This window comes from Falco rusticolus, chromosome 2 (assembly GCF_015220075.1).
Source record: "Falco rusticolus isolate bFalRus1 chromosome 2, bFalRus1.pri, whole genome shotgun sequence".
NCBI lineage: Eukaryota > Metazoa > Chordata > Aves > Falconiformes > Falconidae > Falco > Falco rusticolus.
The window spans coordinates 96,483,384-96,510,392 of NC_051188.1; the positions used below are offsets into that span (position 1 = coordinate 96,483,384).

At 37.9% G+C, this 27,009-nt stretch overlaps 1 protein-coding gene across 1 annotated transcript in view; it reads right to left on the minus strand.

The window, feature by feature from the left end:
- Positions 1-16,867, minus strand: part of TBL1X (transducin beta like 1 X-linked) — a 111,671-nt gene extending 94,804 nt beyond the window's left edge. The window contains 1 exon segment of the mRNA XM_037377500.1: positions 16,620-16,867. The gene's annotated coding sequence lies outside the window, so the exon portion shown is untranslated.
- Positions 16,868-27,009: the final 10,142 nt, after the last annotated feature.

Below are 27,009 nucleotides of genomic sequence, written 5' to 3' on the forward strand. Positions count from 1 at the left end.
ACTCTCCTGCTGCTATCAGAAGTGCAGATTTAACCGAAAAATAATGCTGCCTTTCCCTCCTGTCCCCACAGCACTGGCCGGAGAACAGCTGCCTGCCAGGACACGGCAGAGCACAAGCCCAGTGTCAGTGCCCAGCCGCACAGCACCATTTATATCGAGAAGTCAATAAAGTGACATTCGCTTAAAGGAGGCCTGAATTCGATGCTGCCCTTAACAGGCCATAGATGAAATACTGCATTTATTCACGGCTTCATATGTAGATTTCCTTTTGCAACCACTTGCATACTTTAGAAAACTGGAATTCGGGGCCAAATTTACAGGAGGCACCTGAAATTACCAGCTGTGCAGGTGGCTAGGGGTAAGAGCACCTAAATAGTATAGCACATTTACTCTTGATTCAAACTCAAGAGTACTTAGTCACATCATTTAGGAAGATGCTTTTGTAAAACCTACTAAACTCCTCAAAACAGATTTAGATACTCAAATATTTTTCCAGTCTGATTTATGTTTAAATGCTATTTCTGCAGAGTTACAAATAAATAATTTTATTTCTTTTTACTAAACAACATGATGAGAAGAAACAAACCTAGTGACATTACTACTCTGTTTCATCACATTTCTCTTAATGTTGTTCCATAATAAAAACCCCCAACATTAACTGAGTGACTAATTTATTACCCCTTTTCTTTCTGGCTTTTAAAGACACAGAGTTTAAATGATAAATAGGCCATCTTCAACAGACACTGAACAAAAAAGTGTTTTTGAGAGATTTCACTACTTCTTTGGGAAATAAATGCAGGATACCTAGTGCACAACATGAATATTTTGCTTTCTTTCAAATTGATTAAGAGCTTTAATATTTTCAAACAACCACTGGGGATTATACTCAAGTAAACCAGGACTATATGGAAGATTCTAATAAGACATCAATAATTACGCCACCCTTCTGCAAAAAATAACCTAAAATGTATTTTCTAAAGCAATTCCTAAAACTGTATGAATCAGTGAAGAGAACATGCCAACATTTAACAAAACTTCTGCCGACGTACTGGATTTTTAGTTTCTTTATGAATTAACATTACATATAAATATAATCACAGCAGTATAACCACAGCTGTGGCTACCCCTGGAGCATGACTAGCAATTAGTTTGCATAAGGACCATGGATAATACTGCAGTCACGTGGAGCCAAACCCAGGACCACCATCTTCAACACAACACAACGTGCTGGGTTTCACCATTGTGTTTCCACAGAGTACCTATGCACTGGAACTGCAAACTCTGTTCAGAAAAACCTACACAATGCCTGCATATTAACTATTTGCCCTAAGGCCTTACAGAATAAATAAATACTACTTAATGGCTTGCTATGATAAAACATTTCCTCTCTAGACATTCATACCTTCCCCCCCACAGCCACCTCCTCTAAAGGGAGTTAGGGAAGCCTTTTCATTTTAAATCTACCATAGACAAATGCTCAGATTTTACAAAGGAAGCAAAGTCCTGAGTCAGTCAGAAATCAGAGTCAACTTTGAAAATAGACATTCATTATAGTACTAGTGCAGAAAGTTTTCCCATTGTAAAATCTGAGCCAAAGCCACAAAAAAATTCAGAAATAAACCCTGTCTTCCCAGAAAAACTGAAAGTACTTAGACTTGAGAGCCTCTCCCCAGAATACAGCAGTCTTTCAGATGTAGCAGAGCCTGGGCTGCCACTTTGAAGCAAGTGTCTCGAGGGAACAAAAACTGCAAGTGGAAACTCTTTTCATGTTTCATCCTAACTAACCCTCTCAAAGCTAGTGGACATTATGAAATTAAGGATTTCAGAAGCATGGTCTCGTTAATTTGCCTGTATTCTGCCACCCCTTTTATGCAGGCTCCTCCAGAGATAAATTAACTCTTAGCATCCCAAACGGTAACTCAATAGAAGTCTTAGAGCCAGACTGGAAGCCGCAGTTACAGCATCAACTCTCAAAATCATTTACCACAGACAGTGCCTTTGCCTGCATAGATGCTTCAACAGCTTGTAGCTTTTTTCTGCTTCAGCAGTGTATTTCAGTGTAGTAGATATTCTATCACTATGTAATAGTTTTGGAGACAGGAGATACATGAGCTATCTACCATTATTTGATCGGCCGGTACTTTCAGCAATACTAATGAATTTATGGAAAGCTTAGCTGTCGGTATCCGAGGTAGGTACCAATAATGAAAATGCTTAGTACTGTAAGGGGATTTTCTACAGAACACGTATTCATAGGTGCTGGGGCCTAGAACACAGAAATTCTGATAAATTTTTATCAGAAAGGTATACGCTTATCAAATAGCACAGTTTCTATTTTACCAACCCCCAGGCAAACTGCATGGTACTTTTCTAATTAACAACTCCAGATTTACAAAAAACCCACAAACTTCTCTCTTGACAGTGAGATTTCTGCCGAACTTTATAGAACATGAAACAAAAACCGCAGCATGTCAAGGACTGTTGTGATGGAAACATAAAGAAAAGTGCGCAATTATTAAATCTGTGATACTGCAGGTGGGTGGGAAAGAATTACCCCCTTCAGAAGCATTGAACTACAATCCTCTCATTTGTCTATTTAGCTCTACCTCAGAAAAGAGCATAGAAGAAGAAATAGAAAAGAAGAAATGTAGTCTCCTCTGCATTGCCCTAACAATCACCATTAACTGATTTAAAAGTAAATGCAAGCTTAACAAGAAAACCACACAATTTAGTTTAACTCCTATAACTTTTGCCCAGAGTAGACCTGTCATTCTAACCTAAGAAATGAACTTTAAAGTCTTCAGCTCCCAGTTATGCAAATACCACGCTGCTTTCAGCATGTACACCTTGGAGGTACCCAACTGCTGAGCAGTACGTGAAAGGACTTGCTGTTTCCCACATTTGGATGATGCTAAAGTGTATAAAATTTTCTCCAGGCGCATCAGTAATGTGAATTACAGCCCACAGCAAAGACAGAGCTAGCACAATTTTCTTCAATAAGGTTTAACATGTGTTGCCAATACTATCAGCTTCATTTTGTATTAGCTGTAGTTTCCAAGAAATGTTGAAGGTGGGACATGATGGGCACTGCGGTAACATAATCTTGATGTTGTGGAGGCATAAGTAACTGTTGCGAGGTCAGGCTTTAGGAGACATGACTACAATCAACTTACTAGGAACAGAGATGGCAGCTGCTTTGGACATGCCACAGGGGATCTGGGGAGCAGCTTGTCCCCAAAGGACCTTTTGTAACTTCATCTTGGATGGAATTTCAGCTACACATAACCACATGCATATATATGGCAATTAATATATTAATGTCGCGTTTTCCCTTACATTACAGCAACTGTATGTAACACTCTAGGCTAAAAGCTGCTGAATCAGGAAATGGATCAGAAGCTAACTAAAACGCCTTTCTAGTTATTGATTCCTGCTCTCTGTTTCATGTCAGCTTCCTAGAATCCATCCAACACAAGCACGAAAGGGTAATGAGTTTCTGAACACACTCTCTAATAGTGCACACTGCATCAAAGCTTTCAGTAATTGCCTGGATGCTGCTTCCCAGCAGTACTAAACAACTTAAATATAATTAGCTGGAAGCCCTATGGGCTGCATTTCCCCACTGGAACACCTCTTACACTAATCCATTTATCAGGCTGACAGATGACTGAATCATTGGTACTATGGACCCATTCTACTAATAGTATTTTTCAAGCCAACATTTTGGTTTGTTCCTTATCTGGTACATTTTTGCAAAGAAAAAGCCTGCATTATTTAGAATTGGGAGAGAACCAGACATCTAACACATTCATCTTTTCCCAGTAGTGAGCAATGTTATTTGTTTGATTAGCCCACTAAGTATAAAATGCTGGAGCTATCAGGCAGAAAATGGAAATTGAATGTATGCATTATGGAACAAAAATAATAGGGAAACATACACAGACTGAAAGGATTTTGGAAGTCTTCCAGTCATTCAAAAGTTTTCAGAAGTCTTGATAAGAGGATAGTTCTCAGGGTATACTTCCTGAAGATGGCCTGTCTATAGCTGTCAAGCAGAAATTTCTCCATACTATTTACTTCTTGTACATCCTTCTGAATGATAGGTGACAGAAGAAATTTTAAAGCTGTTTGAATTATATGCAAATAGACATGAATTGAACATCCTGTTGCCACAGAACTATGCACTTTGCAAGCTGCTGGAGAATTCTCATAAAAGTACAAAAAAAATTTTAATGTCTTGGGCAGAATTTTCTAATGTTGTAATGAAAACTATTTTACCATTGTATCCCTGTAGCTTTTATTCCCAGACAGGTTCCAGTAAGTGGACTTCTGCAGGGGCTGAAATTTTGGGGACTGCAGGCAAGGTCTCCCCAAATGTGCCACGCTATTGCAATATAGTAGAAATGTAATTTCTCACCACACTTTTTTAAATTATGAAAAAAATTACTCTAGAATGTTAGACTCATGCTTCCTTGTTAACAAGCTGTGGGACAGGAAGTAAAAAGGGACAAAGCTGGTAATGGCCAGTAAGAATATCTAGAAAAAGAGGAGTTTTAAAAGGTACCCTTTTTCTAGATCTGCTGCGCTGTGGTGAATAATCCATATTCTGGCTTGGCATCACCAGGACCCAGCTAGAGTGGTAGTGTTGTTTCATCTGGTTATTTCCCCTGGATGTTCTCATCATGGACACATAAAATCTTGAAGTCTCAAAACAATAAACCAAGAAGAAATTACTACTTGTACTTCTACATCAGCCTAACCAATATGCTTGTTATAAAACTGACAGTTAACATTCAGGAATTCTCTTAGAAGTACTACTGCAAGTTAAAGTTAACCCGTTGCCTTACCCTTTAACCTGAGAAGATGGCCATCAGTATGAATTAAATTCCAAAGACTGACTACAAAAGCTATACTTAAATATTTAACAATGAAAGAGGTAATTAAAATGCATTCAGTGATCAGAAACTGATCTGGCTTGAGTCAAGCAGCAGCAAGATGAGGTAAAGGCAGCACTTCTCTGAATCAAGAACAACCACCCACCTCAGAACAGGGCCAAGCAACATCAGCTAAATGCACATTACCACACCTGATTTTTGAAAATGCAATCACAGGTGTTTACACTGCCTGGTAAAGTACCTAGCAGGTTATTAAATACTGAGCTGTTTTGAGATTTCTTCGTGTGAATCCAGAAGCAGAAATCTCAGTTTCACATGCACTTTCCACCCACTCCTTCCCTCCAGTCTGAAACTGGAAAACTCATCTGAGAAACACTGACACTTGCACATCAGCCAGGCAACTTCCCCGTCATTCAAAGCCAACCTCTTCCTTCCCAGCTTCACCTCCTCTGCTTGGTGTGTTTTCTGCTTCTACAAAAGAGCAGACAGTATCCTGAGCAAGGGTGGCCCCAAATCATACAAACCTCAACACTTGTCAGTCACACTTCCACATGGAATGCAAAATTTTACACTGCTGTTTCCACAGTCTTCTTTCAAAGGCAGTGGTATTGAGGAGAACAAACATCAGATTTAATCAAAAGAACCTTCTTAAGTAAAAAATGTTGAAAATTCTCCTGCTTTTAGCCATTTTTAATAAAACAGATCATGGTTATGAATTTCCTAAGAAATCATCTTTGCCAGGCAGGGAAGGCAACATTACCTTTATTTGTATCCTCTGCAAAAAAAACTTGCTGTATTGTCAGGGAAGCTGAATTTCTTGAGTAATAGCTTATTTGAGACAATCCTTTAATTCTTGAAGTAAACTATCTCTTTAAAGTACTTCCAAATTTATTACATAAAAAGATTCTTCCCTTTATGTTAAGCCAGGGCAAATGTACAGCAGCTTTATGGTTAAATAGTTGCATTGAATTTTGGTGTTTTTTTTTTTTTTTTTTTAAATAGAAGCAGAGAAAGAGTTGGAGGAGAAGAGAGAAGTCATCCAAGAATAAAACTTTCAGCTGGAGTTACACTCCACTAACCATCATACTTCATATGGTAGTTAGTGTACACCTGGAAGGACGTGGCACGCTAAGCAGTTGAGATTCTGCAAAAATGCAGATGGTTTTATGAGTCCAGATCTAAAAAGCATGGCACAAGTGACCTAATACATTGCTCTGCAAACAGAACATTTAGTTGCAATATCTATTTGAAAATTAGATTTTTATATTCAGTAACTACCATCTTCAGCATTAGAAAGATACTTAAATCTTCTTGCAAGATGACTTCTGCATAGTCTCCATCTTTAGACTTCTGACTGGACCAAACCCAGAACAGCTGGGTCTAACCCCAGAGCTGGCCTTGCTTTGAGCCTGGTGTTGGACTGGAGACCTCCAAGTCTCTTCCAACCTGAATTACCTCGTGATCCTGCAATAATAATCTCTCCATATTAAAATTAAATTGCTTGTTGTGTTATTTACGTAGAAAATAAGGAGCTTAGTCAGAAACATAAGGGCACAAACTTGCATACTGGATCCAGACGGATCCAAGGTCCTAAAAGTATCAAACACGAGATATTCTCTCTGAGCGCACAAAGTTTATGCTCGTTAAGTCGCTATAACGGAACTGAAGACTCGTGACTAAAGGCACAGAATGTTTTTGTTATACTGCAGATTATCTTCCAACATTACCTTCTCCTTTTACCTATATCACTTGTAGAGTTATAGGAGTAAAAACTATTTATATTAAACTACCGTTTAACTACGTGAATTTTAATCTTCCCTCAATTACAATGCATGACATAAAGTAATAGGTTATACTGTTTGGATATGAAAAATGCAGCTGAGAATACTGGCTACAGGAATACACTAAATGAAACAAAAGAGCATGAACACTGATTTATCTGCAGTAAATAGGGCTGTGAAAAAACTGAGTATTTAAAATCACAAAGACAAAAAACCGTCCAACAAATGTCACACAGACTCTTTGGTAAAGAGCACTCATCTAGCACCTTCTTGGTCTGAGGAACCCAAACCTTTGAGCTGGCCAGTAACCTGGGTATTTCACCACATTTGAACTTTTTATCATCATAATGTAAAAGTCAGCAGTAGAAGTGAAATTCCAGAAAAAAACCTTTACAATTATCTTCTGCATGTTACAGGAAAAAAAATTCTCTTAATTTTTGCTCCAGTTGATTGGTTAATATGATTAACCTGATGGTTGATACTAGCTGTCTCATCATCATATGCCTTATAGGAGTAAACGGGCACCTAAACATCTAAACTGAGACAAAACTAACTTCTTTTGACAAGCATGTATGAGAATTTTGACTAGTATATGTACGAAAAGTTTGCTTGTATAACAAGACTGGGATAAATTCCTTTAATGCTTTTCAATAAATTATCTCTCAATATTTGTGATGTTCTATGCTTTAATGCAATTCTGATAACATAAATAGTATGATGTAACCAACCATCTTTGGTTTGTTTTATTTCATTTTTTCATCTACTTTAAGAGGTATTTTATTTAATAAAGCTCACAGATTTTGAATGACTCCCTAGTCTGTACTTTATTGAAGGGACAGACAGAAAGAATAGTCAAGATCTTAGTAAGTGGTTATCCAAATGACTTAGCCAATACATGGTTTATATTCTCTGTCTCCATGGTATGTTCAGACACAGTAAAGTTCATAAAGTATGTTCCAAAGCCATTACAAAACCTCTTGATCAGGTGTGAAAACTTCACTTAAAAAACTCCAGCAAAACAAACCAAATGCAAAACCACACCAAAGCTTGAAAATGCAACTAATTAGTTAAATTTGTTGCGAAGGAAGAAGGACTTTTGAAATGTGGAAAACTGCAAAGTTAAGTTGCTTTCCTTTTTCCTGAAGCTTCCTTGGGCTTGCTACTCCAGCATGAAAGCCCAAAGGTCCTGACTCTGTTGCTCTAAACATCATTTCTTGAAAGCTTGCAAGGACCAAAATTGCTTAAGACTGGAAAGAGGAAATTGCTTCCATTACTTCCAACACCATGAAGTGTCTCACAGTGTTTAATGCTTACCCGTGCATCAATTTTATTTAATAAATTCTTCTAGCTCTATTCAATAAATAGTAGGCCTGTTTTTTCAAATGCTAAAGTAAGAAATTAAGAATGTCTAAAAGTCATCCAGACCAGGATAATAATCTAAATTACAATGCAGACTGCTTCAATTCATGTATATACATGTACATCCCAACATAACACTGCGCTTCATGTACTTTTTATAGTACTGCATTTTATGCAGGCAGTATGTGAGATGTTACTTTTAGTCAGCATTAAAAGGTGATTTTTCCCAGGGTCTCAGAAATGTGATTACCATTGACTTCAAAACAAAAAAGAAGTGGCCTGCAGTTCTGGAAACCATGTCAGCCTTTTCATCTTGGAAACTAAGCTCTCCTTCTGTAAATTGAGAAAACTATGAAAAGTGAGAGCAAGCATCTGCACAAAAGGTACCTGCTTTTATTGTACTGTATTAAATGAAACAGAACCTTTTTATTTCATAACGGAACATGTCAGGGATACTCACACCAATTAACTTTGATTCCAATTTAAATATATGTATGTGGATGCCAATGCCTAAAGCTGGGTTGTATGAATATTCAATCTTCATTGTAGTAAGTGGTTTTCTTGTATTAGATTAGCAGGAAAAGAAGGACTTAATAGCAAAAGATTCACTGAAGTCAAAGAATATAGTAAAGATAGCAGCAACAAAAAAGGATCATTAAGAGTCTTTTGCATCTCAATTTACAGATTTATGTTTTACTTTGCATCTAAGTGTTCTAGTGAGGTGCAAGGTGTTAGTAACTTCCCGTCCTAGGCTTTGAAATTATTTTGGAAAATTCTGAGGCACAGGCTAAGAGGCTTAGAAGCTCTGCTTTGAAATTCTGGAGGGCAGGTATTAAAAAATTCAATTTCATAAGGGTAGCAGTGAGTCTAGCCATATACCCCATTCTATCCACTGTATTGTGCAATTTCAGGCTGCAGTCGTTCTAAATTCTTGTTCTAAGTGAAGCTTCACTGGTGGAGCCTTATTCCCTTGCTTCTGATAATCACTCTTCCCCTACATTCCTGCCGAACACTGCTGCCCCTCAGTATCTGTGGAATAACTGCTTATTTCAGAATGATTCTGATTAAAAGAGTTCAGAGAGCTGGTGTTAAAAAGTGTTTAAACTAACCTAGATTATAGTGAACAAATCATGTTAGGGAGTGACTACATGATCACCTAAAGCTTGTGGGAGCGATAATGGACAGTTGTGAACACTGGGGGACAGGAGCCTATTCAGCCAATTCAGCTGCTGCCAGAACAAAGTGTGGGAGACGCAAAGAACTGCCCTCCTTCTGACATTCTTTTCTCCTTTTCTTTTCTTTTTTTTTCTTTTCCTTTCCTATTCTCCTCTCCTTTCCCCTCCTTCCCCTCCCCCTTCCCCTTTCCCTAAAATCCTAACATTCTTATTCCTTATTCAGGCTGCCAAGTTCCTCAAAACAATTACCTCTCCAGCAGTACCCATGTTCAGACCTTTAAGGCACATGGATGTGGTAGCTAAAAAAACCCACCCAAACTGAATGCCACCCCCCCTCCCCCACCCCACCCCTGCCCCCCCAAGGTAAACCAGCAATGAATTTAAACACCATCATCTTGGCGTCCTCAATTCACCTTGTTATTGCACCTCCAGTTGCTGCAGCACAGATGGGATGCAACATCTCCCACTGTTTGGGGACTGCCCCTAAAGGTGAGCCATATGTTTTGCAGTACCTAGAAACAGCAGGATAAGATAAGGAAATCTCTGCAGACTTAAGGCAGAGCTGCTTTAATTTCACCGCTTTGTGTCCTGCCCTTATTTATTTATTTATTTAATCACAAGCTTTTGCAATTTAATTTACATGGGTTAAGCCTACAGAAAAAAAATAATACTACTGTGTTTGCATATGTGTGTGTGTGCGCACGTGTAATGCCTAGGAAATCTCCTGTGTTATCTGCTTGTGTAACATTTTACCATCCACTAGACAAATATATTTTTAAAGAGTATGGAATCAAAACAACATTCTCAGCATTTAAGACATTCTGTCATCACTGCCCATTTGTTGCCCTCTAGGTTTCTCTCAGCTGGCAAATTTCCCATTTAAGGAATTATCAGATTCATCTGCTTAGACAAGGCTGCAAAATAAAATGAAAAGCTGATTATTCTAGAGAACTTGTATTTTTCTTTCAGGGCAGAAAATCCAGTGCATGACAGCTGAACATTACCAGCAAATGGGACCAATCTCTCAGGCTTTACAATTCTACTTCACCATACTCTGCGAAATCTAATTTTGATTAAGATGCCACAACATTTATTTTACATATATCCTTTGTTTCCTTAAATATGTTTATTGCCACTTAATACGTTAACGTGTTTTAGAGCCCTAAATGTTATGCTCATCGGCAGTGTTTTTTTTCACTCTAGTTCTATTAAGCATGCTACCTGTGCATACTGCTGCTTCTCCGCAATTTTTCATGAAGAACTAACAATTGCTTTGCTACCATTTTCCCTACATCATATTTTTTGCAGAGTGGAAAAAAAAAAAAAGGGGAGAAAATAATGTAAAAATGAATAAATTACCATTTTTCCACAGCAAGATGGCTCAGGATTTACTTGACTGATAGTCTTCACATGAGAAACTGTACTGCAAAACCATGCTTGTGTTTCTGGGCCCACTGGCTGCGGCACCAAGATTTCTGGAGGCATATCAGTACTGTAATACACTACAACTCTACACAACCCTTTCATATTCCTGTCAAAGTGTGGGAACACTACTTTCTCCCCTTAGGTAGGAATAAAACTGTGGGAAGGTCTGGAGAAATGTCTCAATATCAATTTTCCTTACTAAACAGCTAAAGCAGGTTTCATTTTCTTGCCACAGATGAGTGAACTAACCATAAACTCTATCAAATTCAGGGTAGGGTTTCACAGACTGAATGTGTACACACATGCACATGTACAAAATTAAGCAGAAGATTAAAACAGGTGAAATCTTAAGTGATCCTAAAGCGACTAACAAAACAGCAAACCCATACTGAGCCAGAACGGCTTTATGGAGAGTACTGCCTTCCAATATTGATACTAAACTACTACTTTACACTGTTCACCCAAGTAAAAGTCTATTTCAAGGTGTTATATTGTTACTGTGATTAATCAATTTCTTTTTAGAGCATCCTCTGAGAGCTTAAAAATTCATGATTCACCTTATTATTATTCTGTACAGCTTTCCATATTTTTTGAGTGGTATGATTAAATTTATCTGTGGTTGCTAATGGTCGCAGTACAGAAAATGTTCCATGTGAAAGTCACCGTTCCACATACACCCAATGGATCTCCTTAAAATACACCACAAATCCCAAACAAAGAGGACGGCAAGTGACAAAACCTTTCCATTTATTCTCAAATAGGCTAATCTGAATACGCTGTTTGTGCAAAAGGCAGAGAGGACGGACTTGTGAGAAATACTGCAAATGGAACAAATAAAGTAGTGCATTATATTTGCCACAGTTTAACGTTGGAAATTAGTCATAAACTGATTTGGGTTCAGGCCCTGCCAACTCACATTTTACAAGATAAAAAACTCATCCAAGATCTGATGCTATGAAACGAAGACTGCCAAAAAGCACGCTGAATTTGGAAATTTGATGTGTTCCAGTTCATCACTGAATTGAAAGAGTTTTCTACTAGTTTTCAAGGGTCTTCATACTGTCTTATTTATTTAGACTGCACATTCTAGTAGTCCAGGCATGAGTACCAAAAGATACTACACTTTGTCATTCTGGGCATAAAGTATTAAGAAGTTATTAAAGAAATCAAACCAACTGTTTAATAAGATTGAATCCATCATCCATAGAAGTTGGCAGAGATACAGACCTACAAATACATTTTGGTTTTACTGAACAAGATATAATAGCATACAATCTTATTAAAGAGCCAACCAATAAATAATTTTGTGTCATCCAAAATGATAGTTCATTCTAAAACCTGAAGTCATGCACCAAAGAATAGTAACATATACTATAACATAATAAAAAGCTATGTAAGAAGAGCAATGTATCAAGGTATCTATCATTAAGTAATACAGTTACACAGTTCTAGCAACATAAACGATGGTTGATATCTGAGTGACTTCTCTGTTGTGTGCATTGCAATGCATACTCTGGAAGAACAAAGTTCGTTATGCAGAAGTTAAAATGTTCTTGTTATTTCTCATGGGGTTTTTTGTGAGCTGCTGAGCTATTCAAATTATGTAACTGAAGCGTGTTTTCAGGAGGAAAAAGCACCTTTGTTCCAAAACAGGCAGTGGTGTGACTCTTCAGAAATACTACATTAAAAATAACCCACCATAAAAACTGCATTAGATTGACTCTGTGACTCTAAAAATGCACTCTACACTAGAGCTACCATTAAAGGTGATGCGTATATTCTAATTCACTGGTGATTTTTCAGGTACAAGCATCCCTCCACCAACACACTTCATTTCTTCCTCCCTGTGAAAAAGGGGCTCAAATATGACCTGATGGCCATACAGACACACCATGGGGCTTGTGAACGGGCACTTCATTAGGAGTCTGCTGACAGATGCAAACATTCTGCAAAATTCTTTAAAGCAGAAGCATGCCATTAATTTCAGTATTTATTAGCTTCCATGAAAGATAAGTGACTCAACATTGGGAAGGGCTTTACAAGGCTAATATTTCGTCCCTGTCTAATGCTTTTTGGCTTCGTGATATGCCTGCCTATTGTGAGACTAAACTTATTCCAAAGAAGAAATTAAGCAGTAAGAAATGACAAGCAGCGCATTTGTAGGCAATTCACTTACCACCTGAGGCATGCCACAATGGCTCAAGGCCAAAGGCTGAGTAACTTCAACCATTCAATAAGTGCAATAATAATCGAACTGAAATGCACAGCATTGGGAGAATTATTTCTAACATGACATGGACTTTATACGTAGAACCAAGTACTTCTGTATAATTATGACTGTTATTAAATAGATGATATTGTTGAGAAACTTTTTACAACCATTGTTCTGAAAATGCTGTCCAATACAAATTAAATGTAGAGGTTTATATACATTGTTCCATGACCAGATGTAGCTTGTGAAATGTCAGAACTACCCCCCAGACCGTAGGTCCAGTATCAGTTTAAAAAAATCCATGCAGACACATAATTATTAAAGGACTGGGCAACACAGGACAGGACAGATTTCAGTCACTCTACAGATTTAGCAACTAGCCTGTGCTATGCTGATCACATAGCAATTAAGGCCTAGTTATGAATGCAACAAAGAATTAATTAAAAATAACTTATTTTTTGTAACAGCACTACCTCATCTCACTCTGAAGAGACTGTGCACAGATATGTGGCTGTGCTACTGGAACACTACTTCATTGCTCCAGCTTTAATGAGTAAAACAATGACATTATTTAGGTTCATAATCTATTTTCTGGTCACAGTGAAGTTCACCTCTTAAATAAACAGTGCAACAAGCTGGCTTTAATTTGTACCCAGCATACCAACAATCGATTTTCCCCATAAACTCACTCTCTTTCTGCTCTGCTTTGTAACTACATGGTCTGATCTAGTTTAACCCTAGCGTAGAGCTGTCTTCCATCCATGTTGCTGAAAACTCAAAAAAAATAACACAACTGAGAATGAAAGATGTGAAGATCTACTCATGTGGTGGAAAGACTGGGCAATGAACTCTTACAAGAAAGCACAGCACCTGTTTGTTCTGTTGCCTTTATGCTGCTTTCATGAGTCTTAACCTGTAAGAAGGGCTATTTTTAAAGAGGAAGATAAGAATAATAATTTTAAAAACTCAGAACTAGCTACTAGATTCTCTTTTCCTGTCTCTTCTACCCTAACACCCCCCGCCCCCCCCCAAAAAAAAGGGGGGGGAAAAGAATCCATCCATAGTTGAAAACTGAATATGAACCCACATAAATGAAACCAACACCCTTTAAACATCAGCACACTGGTGTTTTCTATCTATGCTCATGAGTAAATGAATGGTATCACATCCAAGCTGTTGGTTTTAAAGACAGAAACACACAGCTCCGGGACAGACTGCAACTGCTCCTAACACCTAACTAAAATATGCTAGCAACAATCCAAGCAAGACTATTGTTATTTTCTGATTTAAGAAATCATATTCTATGAAGATTTTTCCTACAGTTCAGTCCAGACAAAATGTAACTTACAGTCTCATACTAGAAGAAGTGTATTTGTGTTCCAATTTACGTAAGTTATTCTTTGCAAGCATTTTAGATTTTTAAACTTGCCACAAAACATAATTCTGCATAATATACACAATACTTAAAATTATTTTAAGTACAGATTTTAAATTACAAGACCATAAACCCAGACTTACTACATCAAGTCAAACATCCACTTTAGCCAGTATCTCTTCTTTAACTATGGCAAAAATAGATATTCAGTGAAGATGTATGAACAAAGTAAGGACGCGGTGGTAATCTCCCAGCCCCCAACAGCCTACAGCTCTGGGACCTCGTGAAGGTGGTTTAGTGGAACATTAATGCATAATCCTTGCAATTTATGACCACAGGAAAAAATCTTGCTATAGATTTGTGGCACGTATCACTGTAATGTTACGGAACAAAATACTTAACTGTGATTTTAGCTATCTTAACACTATTAGTTGAACAAAACTCTGTCCCTAATTTTTATATTTCTTATTCTAAGTATGCAAAAGATTCTAGCATTCAACTCCTTCTTTTGAACCTGTCCCAAATCCAAAACCAGACAAACATGCAAATACTTCTACAATAAATTTGCACATTGAAACTATGCATGAGAACTGGGATTTTCAAAAACATTTTTTCAACAAATGTGAAATCTTCACGTACATGTATGAAAATACACTTTTAGAGGTAATAAGACCTGTGAAAAAATTCACCAGATAAATGCTCTTGCGTATTTTCTCCTTTTTGAAAATCTGACTTAAGGAATATTGTGCCTCTGGTAAAATGGTGTTCTTTTCATGCAAGAGTAACCACTTGGCACTGTGCCTAAGAACATACCCGAAGTATGCAGTGATCTTGAGGACAAGCTCATCGCTCACATTCTCCAAACATTCATCTTTGGACTCGTATGAATTTCCTTCAAACCAGGGGGACAGACTTGCTGGGTTATTACTGAACAATTCTTGTATTTTGGAGATGAAGTGCCAATGTCTTATGTTACAGCTACTGCTGCACTGTCTTCCACTTTATTCTAGCTGAATAATTAAATACATTTTAGTCCTTCTGACAGTCCTAGACTCAGCATGGCTGTTAATCAATATCACATAAAAGGGAATTAGGCTTAGGCAACTGTTGCACAAGGCAGAATGGATAAGGCAAGAGGGAAAGAGATCTCTTTAGCAGACTAATTTTCTGGATTTTACAACACACCCTACCAAATGTGCACAGACTCATGAACACATGCTACATACACAGATGTGAGGGGGAACCCAAATCAACCTCTGGGATTTGTTACACTGTAATGGCACCCAACAGTCACTTCTTCTGCCATTCTTTCCTGAATTCCCCACCTTCACATGTTTTGGGGATCAAAGAAAACTCTCAGCACCTACATATTTAAAGTACTCAGTTTACAGGGAAAATTTGACTGTGTTAAACCATTTCTGAAACTTTTACCATGTCACTGCGAAAGGGAAAGACAAACAGAAGACATTTAATAAATACTATCTGAACTCTGCTCAGTGCAAAACATTTAGAAAGGGTTATGTTTCCAATAATTTGAGCAATTTTTCTAGAATCTCTAAACTGGCCCACAAGTTCTGTATTTTTTCATTCTTTTCTTGTCCTGCAATGAATCAATAGGGTATTAAGAGCAATTCTAAACTGACAGACCCAACAAATGGACGACTCACCTGAAGGGGCGTTTAATATTTCCCACAGTGCCCTGCCACCATGCTCATGCTCAGATCTACCCAGCAAAAAGGAGACACAGTTCCCAGTCTCTTCAACAACTCTTCCTTTCTCATTAAATACTCCAGTACTGAATTTAGAAACACTTCAAACTTTCTACCAGGCCAAGAAATGAACTTGCTAGTCTAACAGCAGCAATTTCAGGTGGTTAAATAAATACATAAACAGTGATGATGACACCATCAAGCCACTGACAAAGAGGTGGAAGACGCCTCATACTCTTTACACTCCTCCGTTCTGGATGGCCTTTTACTTTTCATGTTTAAAGACCTGTTATTTATAAAACACATTAATTCAACTTTAACACATGCACACTGTACAAATAACCGTGAGTAGTGAGGAACAGACAGCATTTCAAATGGAAAACACTAAGTAACTGATTATTCTGGGTATCATACTTTCTGAAGCACTTAGCTGAAATTCAATTTTGCAAGAAGCTAGTACAGTATCTTCCCCCCTATCCTACTGGTAACATGTACAGAACCTGCGTGTTCTGTATCTAATTTATAATTTACTTCCTTTTCCTTTTTTCCCCCACCACGATCTGCTTCAAGCTTTAGGAAGTGTGCTTCAGCTAGCACCTCCCTCAGAACGGTCCAGAAAACACATCCTATACAGCACACAATCCACACGTGAGTCACAGAAAGAACAGCAAAACAACTTCAAACCAACCTGAGCTTTTTTAGTTTCTTCAGTCCCTTCCCTGGAACTGCTTAGCTTCAAGGAAGGCTGGCCAACTTCTGGCTCCCAAGGCGGAGAAGCGATGGGGTATGCCAGAGCTACACTGCTGAATCGGCCAGGGAAGGCACTCGCAGGAGGGACAGGGCGCCTCTGGGCATGAGAGGAGGCAAGGCAGGAAGGGCGAGCACGGCCAAAACGGCTATGGCCTTCGCTCTGTACCTTGAACTTCAGCTGTACGCCCAGTTTAACCTCCTTCTGAAGGGGTGCAAATGGTGCTTTGCTGCTGTTATCTCCCCCTCCCAGAGCTCACCCACTTCACTTCAGCCAACACTCTACGTGTTTTGTGGATCCTGGCCAAAAAGATTCTGGTGCTGCCTAACCATTTAAAACACTCGTGGTTTTAGTTACCTTTTAAAACTTCTTAGTACACACTGATTAATATATGATGAAATAGAATCTTTACACCAACTTGATACTACTACTTGCTTACCATGAAGCTGTGTTACATACATACCTATGGACTAATCTGTGCTAACCCACATTTACTATTTTTACACACCATTTAGCTAGTAAGTAATGAATCACCCCTTATTATACAGGGTCATAATTTTTTAAAATGGAAATTAAACATCAATTAAAACACAGTAAGATTGTTTGAAACTATGTTTTATTCATTAATAAAAGTTTATGTAAAACATGCATGATATTTAATAAAACAGTTCTGCCTTGTGAACCAAATCAATACATTCAAGAGGAATTATCTATAACTAGCAAAATTAACTGAGTATTTCTGGTCCCTATGTCCTCCAAGGTTTTAAAATCAACAGGTATCAGCCTCTCGGTTTTCTAATGAAACTACTAACTGGGAGAAAGCAGGGGCTTTCCTGCCTAGTAATCTCCTAAGCAGTTTTTCATGTTCAAGGTATTTGCTGAATTGATAGGCAGAAATGAAGAAAAGCCCTTCACCTGCTGGAAAGACTACATGGCCAAATGTGGGTTTACTACCCTGGCCAGGTCCAGGTGCATAGTTAAGAGTCTTCTCACATTTAAGTTGATGACTGTCTCTAAAACTCCAGCAGCAAACACTGTCTGAATATTATTTTCATCAGATCAATGAAAATAATAAATTCAAGACTTAATAGATCCCAACTTTGTGGAACACTTAGTAGGACTTATAGGTCATGATTTTGCATTTCATATTAAAATGCAAAGAAAATCTGTTCCATTATAGTAAAAAAATCAAATACTTTCTTTTCAAGAGATTCATACTGACTTGTGATTCAGCAGAATCTCCTCATGATGCAGCAGCTGTGGTGTGGATGCCATTTGTCAGGCAATACTGCAAGACTTGCAGAACACTGATTAAAAAGCATGACCTAAAAAATGGAAGTGGTAAGCTTAACTATGATTAAAACATCCAGAGAAATCCAAGCAAGAGACTAAAGAGAAAGATATAGAAATAAATACACAGCTCAGTTCCCAAAATAGTTTACATTACCAAACTAATCTCTCCTTCTGCAGGGTCACAGCTAAGTGTCATTGTATTTGTAATATAAACTGAAGCCAAAAACAAGTATGCACAGAAATAATATTTAAAGAGCACAAGTATTCTACCTTCAAAACTACATTTTCTCGTATGCTTGAGATGTCTAAATGCAAAGCAATTTTTAAAAATTTTTGACAAAAATACTAATTCTTTCTTAAAATTTGATCTCCCCTAAATGCCTTTATTTAACTCAACTGACCAGAATCCTAACAATTTAGCTCAGTGTACAAAAGGCTTACTTTTTCCTTCCATCAAAACAGATTTCACACAGACCAGTCTGTTTAATGGGCATCTTCTGCCATTCTCTAGACACTTCTCCTCTGATGCTTTCCTCTTTTCTGTATTACAGAGGCTCTGGTTGGGATGGTAAACTGCATGAGACAGACCTTCTTTTAGTTAGTGTAGATTGCTGTGCCATGAATTAACAAATACACACCACCACTGCTACCACTATGGTCATCTTTGTCTTGAAGGCCTATTTGTCTGCCTTCAATTTCCACTAGAACTCAGCTGCCTTAATCCCCCATATGCTACTCACCTTCTTATTTCACTATGTGCCAATTCTTCATGCTAAAAGGCAGTCTGTACATGTATGGAATTTTTTTTTAATTATGTCTCCAACCTACCAGCTGTCAAACTCTACTTGACATTTACAATAGTGTCTGTAATCTGTATCTATTCCAGTTTTTTCCATTGTGAACTACTCTTCCTTTATGAATTCACCTTGAATTCATAAACCATGAATTGTGTACTCCTCACATAAAGCTTGTATTTTTTTGTATACATCTGTATTATGGTTGAATATGATATTTGAAATAGAAAACCAGCACATTCTTTATGATGAGGATGAACTGCGTAATATACATTAAACAACAGCTCTTCAGTTTGGCAGGCAGAACGCAAATTCTTCTCTCTGTTCAGGCATTCAACCATCAATTTGGACTCTGGGAAAATAAGCTACATTAAGTTTTCAGTGAAGCTTTGCTATAGACCTCTGCTATAAAGTAAAAGCTATATCAAGCAACCAAGTCAGCTCAAATCCCAAATGTTTTCGTGTTTTGCATTTAAGGTTGGATGGTAACTTTGCTCTTTTCCTTTACTGCAGCTCTCAAAAACAATGAGCAGTCCACAAGAGATGAAAATAGTTTCTTAGTCTGAAAATCATATGGAAAAAATCAACTACCTTTAAAAAAAGTTATAAATGTCTGGACTAACTTTTCCCAGATTTTCCTTCTTCGGTTATTTAATGAACATATGGTTATTTATAACGTGAGCTACATTTGTAGTATTTCAAAAATTAGTTATAAACATGCCTAGGGCTACTCAGCTCCTCCCTACTGACCTCACTCAATACCCCTCCAGTATTGTTTGCTTTGGGATCTCTTTGACAGTGAACCCATGTTCTTACTTCAGTGTCTTCTCTCTGCAACTTACCTTAGTTTTCCTCTTTTAGCAAGCACTTTATAGCAAGTTACTTCAATTTCAGAGAGATCATAACATCAGATATTATTTCAGACAAATAAAAACCTTGGCCAGCAGGCATAGCTGATTAAAAATACATATAAAATGAATGCAAGCTCAGCTACACTTTAAGTATTTAAGGGACAATAAGGAGTCAATCATTGAAGCTACTGAAATGTAGCAGAAGCTAATAGCTGGGTTGATGTCTTGTTGACAGGCACAATATAGACATGTGTCCAACAAGCAAGGCTCCTCTCAAAGTCAGGAGGTGGGAACTTCTGGAGCATGATACACCTGACAGGTGAGACCCTGCCCCAGAAGGAGAAAGGCCATGGGTTGGGTGCACCTAAGCCTGCGTCAGGGATGGCTCCGAGGTAGACAGACACCTCTGTTGCCTGACATCTGTGTAACCCAAGTTAGGTTGGGCGAGATGTTAGGTGAGTGATCCCACCCATAAAAGTCATAAAAAGTAACAGGGATACAGCTAAGAGACTAGAAATACAGTCTTCTACTTTTCTTTCTCATGTGTGTACGTACGTGTGTGTGTGTGTGTGTGTTTTTATATTTTTTCAACAAAAAGAGTTAGGCAGCATCACCCTGAAAATCCAGATGAATCTGCTTCCATGTTTATACAGTTTATTTTACTCACTGCTAGTATCTATGGGGTTTAATGGAACTTCTCATGTAAATATACTGGTTTGTTCAGAATTCTTTCCTGTTTAATGGTGATTTAGTTCAATTCAGTGTATCATTTAACTCAATAAATGGTAAAATGACAGGTTTCTCCTTTGCAATCAACATAAACTGCAAATGTAAAGTATTTATCAGAACATGACAGGGTTTTTTACTCCAACTTCTAGTGTTTCTTCAAGTACTCTAGTATACTGATTTTTCTACTTTTGAAATTCAATCCTACTATAAAAACCAAAATCAAAATAAAACATTGACTGAAACATGAATGTTGCCTATAAGCACAGCTTCAACTGAAAAAGAAACTGCTCATTTCCTAAATTTCTTCGTAAAGTATACAGAATTACTCTTTGGTTTAATGTTCCTATTCACAGTTAATTGTATTTTATACTTCATCTGGGGATTCCACAGACCTCTGTCCTTGACTCTCTTATTCTCCACGCACAAGGGAATCTCATTCAAAAGTGATTTTAATTCTCATTTATGAATAGATAGTCTGTGCTCCAGACTTGCCTCTTCTCCACTGAAGACCGGAATCCTCATCCGTTTCTGATGTGATCAGGACTTTTGGCTGTCAACTCCAGACTAATTTTGAACACTCGGTACTCCTTTTTCCCCTTGCTCGGCAGCCCTTCTTGCTAAATTAATACTTCAGTACTGTCAGCATCACAGTCATCTTGTTTGTCACACATACTTGTAACACTTGATAACGTTACCTTTAACCTATACATTAGTACAGATCTCCATCTGGAAAAATCTCCCCCAAATTAACTTTGTTTTCCTACAGAATCATAGAATAACAAACTGGTTTGGGTTGGAAGGGACCTTCGAATATCACCTAGTCCCACACACCTGCCATGGGGAGAGATGTCTTTAACTAGACCAGGCTGCTCAAAGCCCCATCCAACCTGGCCTTGAAGACTTCCAGTGATGGGGCACCCAAAACTTCTCTGGGCAACCTGGTCCAGTGTGTGTATAACACCTGAACCCAACTCTTATTAATCACAAAGTTTATGTGTAACATTTCTAAGTAACCTACCACTAAATCACACTAACACCTCAAATGCAAGCCTTCCTGTCCCCCGCCTTTGTAAGGCCTTTCATAGTTCTTCTCTAACCTTCTTTATCTTATCTGCATGTTAGTGCCCTTGTCTACTTCCTACATTTTCAAATGGTGATCTCCGCGTTTCTTTTCGTGCTGCCTCTTCTACTGGGAAAATGTTTCCTATAAACAACCATCAAGGTACTTCACTAACGTCCTTCGTACTCTTCAGAACTTTAGAAAAGATGAACATTTTCTATGAAAAAATTGTTGCTTTGATAAGAAAACCAAAATGTGCTAGTCTAATGAGAAAATAAAATCACTTCTTATTTGAAATAGAATTTCAAATAAGAATTTTATTTCTTCAGATATACAGTTAAGGGACTACAGTGACTTGTCACCAAATCTATTCAGCCTACCAGTGTTATTCCAGATTCACATCCTGCAACTTCTGCCTGGACTTGAAAGTCAGACTTTCTCTGTTATGGCTAACCAAAGTAATTGAGATTTTCCATGTAAAATTTTTTGCCACCACACCTGTTGTTATTCCATTAACATTACAGAGGCAACCAGGATAAGGTTTGGCTCTACACTTGGAACTTACTTAATGATCCAGTTGATGTCTGAGCCAGAAAATAATTTAATTTACAATTCCGTAAGCATTTTTGCATGAATAAAAGCACAGTACACAGCACATTAAAATACAAAGAACATGAAGATCTGATGCACAGAATAAGAGACAGACAAATTAATCCAGAGTACAGGCTTTCAGTTTTCTAAAATAAAATCTTATGTGTTAAACTTTTTGTACTGTATGGTCTCCTGAACACATGATTCCTTGTTTGTTCACGTTCTTACTGTGTCTGATTTTACTGTATGTGGTTGAAAAAGGTAAAAACTGTAATCATATCAAGAGTGTATTCAGACAGATGGCAGAAGGAAACACTTTGAAAGCCTAGTCTCTCAAACACCTTCACATCCCCCTCAGATGTTGAACCCAGGTGATACCACTCCTAGTTATTTCATGTCTACCACACAAACTCACTACCACCAAGCAAGGAATTCCAAGGTGTGCTTCAAGAAGCTTTCCAAACAAAAAGGTCTTCTAACAGATGTTTGGTGTTTTAACATGTTTTCCTAAGAAAAGCTACACAGTCTTGAAAGCCTTCTAACTCAGGCAGCTACAAGCCCTGGGTGGAATTTCTGCAAACCCATGCATGGCTTCATGAGAAAGGCTTTTGATCACGGACATCGGAAATCCCAGAGCAAAGACAATAGCCTACTAACTTTTTATCTTCTGCTGTTTCACAATAGCCAACAAAATCAAGATTAGTTAACGCCTCCTCAAACAAAAAAAGTGAGACGGGTCACAAAGAGTTTTATTTAGGTAAACCTCTGCAACGCTTTTATTATATTACAAGGAAAACATCAAAGCAAGCTTTTAACATACGCACCATGCTTCTAAAAACTCTTTTGCCTCACTCTGAAGTTTACAGCTTATCTAAAAGAAATCGGAGAAAAGGCATAAGAGCAAGACTGGAATGACACATCAGACTGATGAAACACTTAAAATATATGAACTATTCCAAGAAATCACAATTGATTAAGCAAACTTTCCTAATGTGTTTACTTAAGTTTTCTCTTTCCTCACAGAAGTTAGGGTGTTGTCCCCCCCATTTCTGTACTTCTCGAAATTCAGGCTGAACTGATCAGCACCACAAAGGTGCATTGTTTCTTCTACTCTTTCTTCTGCATACATAATGATTTATTTGTAAGGAAAGTGTTATTACTCAACTGGCTTATGTACTCCTAAAATACAGTGGCGAAGACTGAGAAATAAATCCACTGAGAAGACTGACAATAAATTGAATATTTAAGAAGTGTTGTGGATATTATTAAATACAGGAGCATAGGATGAGATTAGCATATCCCCATAACTGCGACCCAGACACTTGGTTTGTTACAGGTTATCAGAATATGTGCATGTTGGCAGGAGCTGTTGGACTGGGGGGACCTTCTGTTTCACAGAGGGTCAGTTATGGGAGATCACAGTGTGAGGAGAAGCATTGGGATGAGAACCTTCTCTACAATTACCCCCATACCCCTTCCCTACCCTGGGAAGGTTGTTCTGGGTTTTAAACAGATCACTCAGAACTTATACATATGAAGACACAATAATTTGATGTGGGGAGTTCTGCTTTAATTTAAATTAGCTCTTTGCTAATTTAGAGAAGATTACTTCTAACATGAGTTTAAACTTTTCTCTTACAACCAAGCTGTTTCTTGTTTTCAGTTGAAACAAATACTTTGTCCCGTAAATTTACTTAAAATAATTTTTCTTTCTCCTTTTAAAAAAGTGTGTGCCACATTTTCAGTTCATGTATAAGACTTTGGTTAACTGAATTGTAACAGCTTCCAGCATATGAAAATCAAAGCTTATTACGCACAGCAGTGTATTTCATGATACAATATATGACATACACTGACAAAAAAAAAGAAAAATTATCAATGTATACACGATATTGCCAACTAATGGTTTCTTAATGACACTAGAGAAAAGTGAAAACGAAAAATTGAAGGTTTTAATGTTAAACTATGCATCAAAACTACCGAACAGCAATTGCTGTGGCCACGTTGGAAATGGGGAACAGCAAGAGCTGAAGATATTCCCTTTTTCCCTGCTCTGCCTCCAGCCCCCAGTCAGACCCACACACGCATGTCAGATGCCTTTAATCTGGAAAGATAAGAGCAGAAATGACACAGTGTCTCCTACGTATGTGGTGAAAAACCACTAAAAAAAAAAAGACTATCTTTTCTTTTTCTGAAAAACTGGGGGAAAAGTTTTTCCCGAACACAAACATGTCCTAGATATAAATTTTCCTAGGTTCAAATGGGGTCAATACCTTATTCTGCTAATTCCTCACTGGCCACTAACATTTTCTCCAATTGAGAGATGAACACAGTCTAGGAACATTTTCCAAACAATGTCATTTAATCCTGCTACTAATAGACTACAACAGGAGCACCGGTCAACACTTCACAGCAGTTTGGGGACACAGTGTTTTGTTTATTTTGATACACGCAAGCACACTCACATGGAGCTTCCCCAGCCCAGCACCCCTTCAGAATAACAACAAAAACCCCAAGAAAAAACAAAGACTACAAAAAGTTAAACACTGTAACAAAGTACCAATCAGCCTTACCATTTGACAAAACAAAACCTTAATCAAATAACATATAAGTAACCTAATATCTCCTTCTGCCTTAAATCCTTCCTTATTCCTCACCAACCCCCACTTCCCTTGAAAACCAGATGGCCCCAGCAATATGCCCTGAAGGTCAACAGATGCACCACGACTTTGCATGAAGAAAAGGTATATAATATCTTTAATAATATTTCCAGATGATAAAACTGAAAAAACACACGGTGAAAAAAGCACACCACCATGTAAAGCAAGGAAACAAACCGCACATAGCTATTGTGTTAAAATAGCCAAGATATCAATGAAAATAAAAGCCAAGTACTGAACTGTTATTAATGCTATGAATAATAAATAACAAGTGAAAAGAAGGTTGATTTTTTTTTTTTTAATTACTCTAAGAAATTACATAAAGAAAGGATACCAGGTAACTCTGGGCACTGGTAATGGATATGGCTACTTATTTGTAATGGCTGTCAGAAGTTATGAATTTCAAGATTTCCATGTTTCCATAAAATGTGCCTCTTTCTTTTGGCTTCATAGGAAATTGTGTCAGTGGGTGAGTACAGGAACACTTGCATAGGTGAATAAACAGGTGAACAATTTAGCCTGGAGTGGGTTGGCTGAGTCTGCACTCAGTTCCAGCACAGTACGTCTGGAGAGAATCAAATGAATTACAGATTAAGCTTTTCCAGATTTTCACTGGTGAATCTGAGGTCCAAATCCAGGTCTATGAATCTTAATGTGAAAACAGATTCTCGTGACAACATTATTGTGCTCCACGCTTTCTGTGTGCTGCTACTTTCAAATCAAATTTGTCCAATTTACTGATAAAACCAACTTTAACTGCCAACTCTATCAGAAAGTCAGGTAGGTACCTTTCCTCAGAACATCCATGATGAAATATTTTATTCTGCTCCCTGTCACAACTGGGAAATTGTATATTCTTTACCTTTTGTGCATAGGTATAGTTGTGATCATGACTGACTGCAATATGACTCCCTAAGTTGGATCCCAGGACAGAACTGCATTTTAAGGCTTAGAAACTGAGGTTTGGTAGACATCCTCCAACTTACTACTCGTATCAACTGAGGTGTATCTATGCAGATATTCTAAGCTCACGGCACATAAAAAGTAGCACAAATGAACTTAGCACTCTTTCTTCAAAATAAAATAAATTGTTAGCACACAGTAACCTGCTCATGTGTCCTTAAGTTTAAAATTCTATGCTCCAGAAAAAACACAATTCAGTTTTATTTTCTTACAGGTTCAGGGCTAACAGTAGTTTGCAACAAAAAACCAAAACCTCTCCCAAGTGTATGCATCAATAAAGTACTCTGAGTAGCTACATTACAATAAAAGCAGCCTCTTTTCATTTAGAGTAGATTTATGCCACCTTTTCATATAAAACTTACTGTACTTGTACACAAGCAATATAATAAAGCCTATTCCTGTCTGAAACCACAATCATACAAGTCAAAAAGCCTTCAGCTACCTACTGCTAATAGTACAATGCTAATGTGGATATGCTGCTGGGACAAAAAGGTGGTAATAACCTTTAGCTTTGGACTGGTATTAGCAGCGCAAAGTAGCTTCCACCCAAGCAAATGATGAAAGCCAGATGGTACTTCACTGGCAAAACAGACAGGCAAGGAGGAATAACATAACCACTTTAGATTAACTCTGGTGTCCAGACTTTCTGAAGTAGGTCCAACCTTCAGATCTGAGGATCTCTCTCCATCAGAAAGCCTCTTCTGGTTTAGCCGAGATGCCATGCACACAGTAGGAAGTGTGTCTTTCCCATCAAGGACCCACTGTCTTCCCAAGTGACACTAGGTACAATAATAAAAAAACCCAGTCTGGCAGATGGCACCTCTGCCAGCATTTTTTATGGCCCTGAGGAAGGCCCTTTCCTCTCTTTCCTGTCCACTCCTCATCAGCAGAGCCCTATGGTGTAGGCCAAGACAGAAATGGCAGCCATGCTGTCAGGGGACAGCAAACTGACCTGCAAAACTAGGCAGCACCATGGCATTGGGGATGTGCTGTCAGTCTCAAAAGCTAGAATGAAGTATGCAACGCACAGGCACACGAAAGAAAGTGCAACTGAAAAGAAATGAGACAAAATAAACCACACGTGCTGCTTCCCCCCACCCCCTTTTTTTTTTTTAAGTTTTTTTTTGCCATCAGTTTAAAGAGAGCTGAGTTCAAACTTGAAAGCAAGCTGTCTCTGGGGTTCTCAATCTAGAACCACTATTTGAAATAAAAGAAAATCCATTTGCAGACTGCTTAGGCCTTACACAGCCTTGTGCAAACATGATCATCACTATGGAATATACTTGACAATGCTAATGAGAAAATCCATTTGTGTGAGAATATTATTTAAGACAAGTTCTGTTGTGTGTTGGAGCTGTCAACATTCTCATGACTTCTGGTCCTCTGGGT